At 44.2% G+C, this 7,071-nt stretch overlaps 1 long non-coding RNA gene across 1 annotated transcript; it reads right to left on the bottom strand.

Annotated features, from left to right (window-relative positions):
* Positions 1-6,044: 6,044 nt before the first annotated feature.
* Positions 6,045-6,373, bottom strand: LOC149971481 (uncharacterized). Its single transcript, XR_016492356.1, has 2 exons — positions 6,288-6,373; positions 6,045-6,229 (listed from the first exon to the last, which is right to left on the bottom strand). It is a non-coding gene; the product is annotated as an uncharacterized LOC149971481 (long non-coding RNA).
* Between the last annotated feature and the right edge of the window lie 698 nt (positions 6,374-7,071).

Genomic DNA, 7,071 nt, shown 5'->3' with positions numbered 1-7,071 from the left:
CCATCTCCACAGAGGATCTCCAGAGCTCAGTGACCATCGGGTTCTTGGTCCCCTAAATAAACTATTTCTGTTTTTTGTTTTTTTTTGTAATAAATTTGCCAAAATGTCTAAAACTGTTTTTGCTTTGTTCTAATAGCGTATTTGTTAAAGGAATTAGATTCCTATATGTTTATTAACCAATTCAAATTAAACACTCAGCCCATTCCTAAGAATTTGAAAGATACTTATTTGCATAAAATGGACAGAGGCCAGTCTCAAAATCAATCAATAGCGTTTATTCTCGAGAGTACTGATCATGGTACAATTTACAACAGGTTATAAACTAAAAAATGACGTCATAGGTTTTAAACTGTGCCTCCTCCACTCCGATACAATGGCAGTATAGTTCACAAGCCTTCCCACATCGTCCACCACCTGTTAGGTAATCTACTACCAGCCCAAGGTCTCTCCTCTCCCTGTGTAGATAAGCATTCTAGCCAGTCTGACGATAACTTCATTCGTTTCTACCAAGGAACAGACAGTCTTTGTTCTAATTCTTGAATATAATTACACACATTATATTCAGTATATTATAATAAGATTCATACATCCATACAGTAACATAGTAGTATTCTGGTTAGTTATAGTTCTGATTTGTAATGTATACATAATTTAGTCATTATTGGTAAAAAAAATCCCTTAACAGTATTGTGTGTAGATTGCTGTTTTAATTTCAATACATTTTAGAATAAGGCTGTACTGTGACCATGTGGAATGAGGAAAGGGGTCTGAGTACTTTCCGAATGCATTGTATATGGACGTTTAGTTAGGTAGAGTGACTTATCTGTACATACAGTCATATTAACAGCTTTCTACGGATGTTGCACATGAAACACTAAACACATTGTACATGGTGCCGCGGGGGATTCTCCTCTTCTATTTAAACTCACCAATGATCCTTTTATTTTCTCCTTTTTTGAGAGAAGCAGCTGGCGTGATTGATGACTTAACTATTTGATAAAGGAGTATTCTAAACTACATACTTAGTGTGTATCCCAAAATAGCACCCTATCCCCTATTAAAAGAGCACACCTTTTGACAGGGCCCTGGGTTTAAAAAAAAAAAAAAGAAGTGTGCTTTTTTATAGGGAATAGGGAATCATTTGAGACTCGGGCCTTCTCCTGGTGAGGTGTTGAGATGTTTTTGGTGTGCCCTAAGAGGAGAGGTTTCGTTAAAAACACTTCCTTTCACAGTGTACTGCTTTTTGGCCCCCCCGGTCTTCAGATGAACTCTTTGCGTTGTTTAGGGAGTTCGGTCTTCAGATGAACTCTCTGCGTTGTTTTAGGGAGTTCGGTCTTCAGATGAACTCTCTGCGTTGTTTTAGGGAGTTCGGTCTTCAGATGAACTCTCTGCGTTGTTTTAGGGAGTTCGGTCTTCAGATGAACTCTCTGCGTTGTTTTAGGGAGTTCGGCCTTCAGATGAACTCTCTGCGTTGTTTTAGGGAGTTCGGTCTTCAGATGAACTCTCTGCGTTGTTTTAGGGAGTTCGGTCTTCAGATGAACTCTCTGCGTTGTTTAGGAAGTTCGGCCTTCAGATTAACTCTCTGCGTTGTTTAGGGAGTTCGGTCTTCAGATGAACTCTCTGCGTTGTTTAGGAAGTTCGGCCTTCAGATTAACTCTCTGCGTTGTTTAGGGAGTTCGGTCTTCAGATTAACTCTCTGCGTTGTTTAGGGAGTTCGGTCTTCAGATGAACTCTCTGCGTTGTTTTAGGGAGTTTGGTCTTCAGATGAACTCTCTGCGTTGTTTTAGGGAGTTCGGTCTTCAGATGAACTCTGCGTTGTTTAGGGAGTTCGGTCTTCAGATGAACTCTCTGCGTTGTTTAGGGAGTTCGGTCTTCAGATGAACTCTCTGCGTTGTTTAGGGAGTTCGGTCTTCAGATGAACTCTCTGCGTTGTTTAGGGAGTTCGCTCTTCAGATGAACTCTCTGCGTTGTTTTAGGGAGTTCGGTCTGCAGATGAACTCTCTGCGTTGTTTTAGGGAGTTCGGTCTTCAGATGAACTCTCTGCGTTGTTTAGGGAGTTCGGTCTTCAGATGAACTCTCTGCGTTGTTTAGGGAGTTCGGTCTTCAGATGAACTCTCTGCGTTGTTTTAGGGAGTTCGGTCTTCAGATGAACTCTCTGCGTTGTTTAGGGAGTTCGGTCTTCAGATGAACTCTCTGCGTTGTTTAGGAAGTTCGGTCTTCAGATGAACTCTCTGCGTTGTTTTAGGGAGTTCGGTCTTCAGATGAACTCTCTGCGTTGTTTAGGAAGTTCGGTCTTCAGATGAACTCTCTGCGTTGTTTTAGGGAGTTCGGTCTTCAGATGAACTCTCTGCGTTGTTTAGGGAGTTCGGTCTTCAGATGAACTCTCTGCGTTGTTTAGGGAGTTCTTGCTTGTTTTATGCTGGACACATTCTATGAAAACCAACAGCACAATGCACTTGCGGTGTTTGTATAAAACACATTCATTTATTCAAATCGACCAACTTGACTTTTTGATTTGTAGCAAATGGCACCCTATTCCCTATATAGTGCCCTACTTTTGACCAGGGCCCATAGGGCAGTGCACTATTTAAGGGAATGGGGTGCACAAGTAGCCTTTTGTGACCGATTGAAAATGGTTGAGCCTGATACTGAGACATAAATCATGAGGCCTAATCAATAATGTAATCTATCTAGTAATTTTACTACCCTGGAAAATAACCTCTTCAGTGTACACTAGTCTACTGCACTCCCTTGCTATTAAAAAACGTGTTAAGGAGATCTATAATCAATACATGACTTTACCTTCAATACCAATGTTAAGGTGATCTATAATCAATACATGACTTTACCTTCAATACCAATGTTAAGGAGATCTATAATCAATACATGTATAGGTTAAGCAGTATCAGTTAAATAAAGGTAAACAATTAAAAAGATACATATTCTGGTTGTCTTGACAACGGCAGCTGATTATTTGTGATATGTTGATCTTCTGTTGTCCTTTTTTTCAACTTGGTCCTGGAATAAGTGGGGATGTATGAACGCCTATGTTTCTGACATTTTTAAAACATCTCGAGCTGAGTTAGACTGTTTTTCTCAATGTGTTGGGCTGTCTGGGGGTCTAGGTTTAAGCACAACATTCAGTATGTGGAGGGAGGGAAGGGGGCTGGCTGGGGGTCTAGGTTTAAGCACAACATTCAGTATGTGGAGGGAGGGAAGGGGGCTGGCTGGGGGTCTAGGTTTAAGCACAACATTCAGTATGTGGAGGGAGGGAAGGGGGCTGGCTGGGGGTCTAGGTTTAAGCACAACATTCAGTATGTGGAGGGAGGGAAGGGGGCTGGCTGGGGGTCTAGGTTTAAGCACAACATTCAGTATGTGGAGGGAGGGAAGGTGGCTGGCTGGGGGTCTAGGTTTAAGCACAACATTCAGTATGTGGGAGGGAGGGAAAGGGGCTGGCTGGGAGTCTAGGTTTAAGCACAACATTCAGTATGTGGAGGGAGGGAAGGGGGCTGGCTGGGGGCCTAGGTTTAAGCACAACATTCAGTATGTGGAGGGAGGGAAGGGGGCTGGCTGGGGGTCTAGGTTTAAGCACAACATTCAGTATGTGGAGGGAGGGAAGGGGGCTGGCTGGGGGTCTAGGTTTAAGCACAACATTCAGTATGTGGAGGGAGGGAAGGGGGCTGGCTGGGGGTCTAGGTTTAAGCACAACATTTAGTATGTGGGAGGGAGGGAAGGGGGCTGGCTGGGTGTCTAGGTTTAAGCACAACATTCAGTATGTGGAGGGAGGGAAGGAGGCTGGCTGGGGGTCTAGGTTTAAGCACAACACTCAGTATGTGGAGGGAGGGAAGGAGGCTGGCTGGGGGTCTAGGTTTAAGCACAACATTCAGTATGTGGAGGGAGGGAAGGAGGCTGGCTGGGGGTCTAGGTTTAAGCACAACATTCAGTATGTGGAGGGAGGGAGGGAAGGAGGCTGGCTGGGGGTCTAGGTTTAAGCACAACATTCAGTATGTGGAGGGAGGGAAGGGGGCTGGCTGGGGGAGGTAGAGAAGGGGGGCTGGGGGACATAACAGTCCCAAGATTATTTTGCTTCATCATAACGTGGTGACAGGGTAGTCTAGTGGTTAGAGTGGAGGACTAGTAACCGAAAGGTTGCAAGATCAAATCTGTTGTTCTGCCCCCTGAACAGGCAGTTAACCCACTGTTCCCCGGTAGGCCGTCATTGAAAATAAGAATTTGTTCTTAACTGACTTGCCTAGTTAAATAAAGGTAAAATAAATAACAGTCCCAAGATTGTTACAACATCACAACAGTCCCAAGATTATGTTACATCACAACAGTCCCAAGATTGTTATAACATCACAACAGTCCAAAGATTATGTTACAACATCACAACAGTCCCAAGATTATGTTACAACATCACAACAGTCCCAAGATTATGTTACAGCAGTCCCAAGATTATGTTACAACATCACAACAGTCCCAAGATTATATTACAACAGTCCCAAGATTATGTTACAACAGTCCCAAGATTATGTTACAACATCACAACAGTCCCAAGATTATGTTACAACATCACAACAGTCCCAAGATTATGTTACAACATCACAACAGTCCCAAGATTATGTTACAACATCACAACAGTCCCAAGATTATGTTACAACATCACAACAGTCCCAAGATTATGTTACAACATCACAACAGTCCCAAGATTATGTTACAACATCACAACAGTCCCAAGATGATGTTACAACATCACAACAGTCCCAAGATTATGTTACAACATCAACAGTCCCAAGATTATGTTACAACATCACAACAGTCCCAAGATTATGTTACAACATCACAACAGTCCCAAGATTATGTTACAACATCACATGAACATTGAAGCCAAATGATTTCTAAGGTTAAAACCCAAATGGCACCCTACATAGTGCACTACTTTTGACCAGGGCCTTGGCACCCTATTCCCTACATAGTGCACTACTTATGACCAGGGCCTTGGCACCCTATTCCCTACATAGTGCACTACTTTTGAACGGAACCCTTTGAGTGTCTATTGGAACCCTAGGGTGCCATTTGGGATGCATTCTGAAGATAGATCACTCAAGGTAAGTAGAAGTTTATTCTTACCACAGATCTAGGATCAGGTAACTTTATCCCAAATCCATAAAGGAAACGTAGATAGATCTGAACCTAGGGCAGCGGTTAGGAGCAACATCAACGTCCTCACAGATTGTCTGGAGGAAGCACAAATCACACTTCAGGGCCTGTCTTGTAGTAGGAGTACTGATCCTGGATCAGGTCACCCCTCTCCATATAATCGTATTCATTATTATCCAAAAGGCAAAACGGATCTTAGATCAGCCCTCTGAGACACTTAATGAATACTGGCCCAGTAGCCCTCTAGGGGGAGATTAATAGACATCTTAAAAATGACAAAAATAGATTTTCTAATTTTCCTTCATTTCTATGAAGTTTCTAATAACACTTGTATTAACCTCAAACATTAAAAAATGTAGCTATTTATTAAAATCTTCCAAATAAAGCAGACAGCCTGGTGCTGCATGTCATTATACCTCTCTGCCACTAGATGGCACTAGATCTATTATATTGGTGCCGTCTGGATCCCAGTAATATACGTTTGCCATTAAGCAGACACTTTTATCCTGAGTGACTAACAGTCATGCGTGCATACACATGTTTAAGTATGGGTCATCCCGGGGATTTGAACCCACTGTCCTGGCCGTTGCAAGCACCTTGCTCTTATCAACTGAACTACAGAGGATCACGGTACAATCTTCCTAGTAGTAGTTTACCTGGGGTGGATTCAGGGATGGGAAACGCTCTGTGACTGTTGCATGTAGAAATAGAATGAATAGATCTGGCACGATTCCCTATCCTGTCTGAAAGACGATCACTTCTGTTCTACGTGATACATTTCTATCAGGACGTTCTGTGAACGTTACATCGTCTGAACAGTTCCATTTGGTGTCTCTGGGTAGCCATGGTAACCTGCTTTCATTCACATTTCATTCAATGTTGCCTTGAGTTCATTCATGTTTTATTGAAGAATTACAAAAAAACACCCAGAACCCAATTTGTCTCTGTGTCCAGTACACTCCAGAGGGGTTTCTGATAGTTCACCCAGCTCCTTCTGTAGGTTGGTCTGTCGTCAGGTTCTGGACCCACCCCCAAGCCCTTCACCCCAAGCCCTTCACCCCAAGCCCACCTAATTGAGTGGGAGGAAGCTTCACTAAGCTCGTTGGACAGTAAAATGGAGCCATCACCTATCCAATTCCCTCAGATCTGCAAACATGAACAGGGTATGGGCTAGACTAGGGGCTGATTTGGCACTTTGTGGGCTAGCTGTGGGTCTTGATCAGAGCCACGGTATGTTTTTGGCCTGTGATGTATCAGATATAGGGCATGATGGGTAAATTGGGTCTGTGATGGGTCCCAGTTAGATGATATGATGGGCCTAGAGCCGTGGTAAGTTGGGTCTGTGGTGGGTCCCAGTTGGAGGATATTCTGAGCCTAGAGCCGTGGTAAGTTGGGTCTGTGGTGGGTCCCAGTTGGAGGATATTCTGAGCCTAGAGCCGTGGTAAGTTGGGTCTGTGGTGGGTCCCAGTTGGAGGATATTCTGGGCCTAGAGCCGTGGTAAGTTGGGCCTGTGGTGGGTCCCAGTTAGAGAATATGCTGGGCCTAGAGCTGTGGTAAGTTGGGCCTGTGGTGGGTCCCAGTTAGAGAATATGCTGGGCCTAGAGCTGTGGTAAGTTGGGCCTGTGGTGGGTCCCAGTTAGAGAATATGCTGGGCCTAGAGCTGTGGTAAGTTGTGAAATGAGTAGTGGCTAGGAGAGAACGGGTCCTAGTTGGATCCTGGGACTGGGTATGTTTTTGGTCTGTGGTGGGTCAGATCTGGGGTATGTTGGGTCAGATCCTGGGTATGGTGGGTCTGTGGTGGGTCTGATCTGGGGTATGGGGGGTCTGTGGTGGGTCTGATCCGGAGGAGGGTTGGGTCTGTGGTGTGTCTGATCCGGGGTATGTTGGGTCTGTGGTGGGTCTGTGGTGGGT

This window comes from Oncorhynchus mykiss, chromosome 26 (genome assembly GCF_057628025.1).
Source record: "Oncorhynchus mykiss isolate SJ-2025 chromosome 26, ASM5762802v1, whole genome shotgun sequence".
NCBI lineage: Eukaryota > Metazoa > Chordata > Actinopteri > Salmoniformes > Salmonidae > Oncorhynchus > Oncorhynchus mykiss.
The sequence above is the reverse complement of the archived record's forward strand: the minus strand, read 5'-3'. Positions and strand labels throughout refer to the sequence as shown.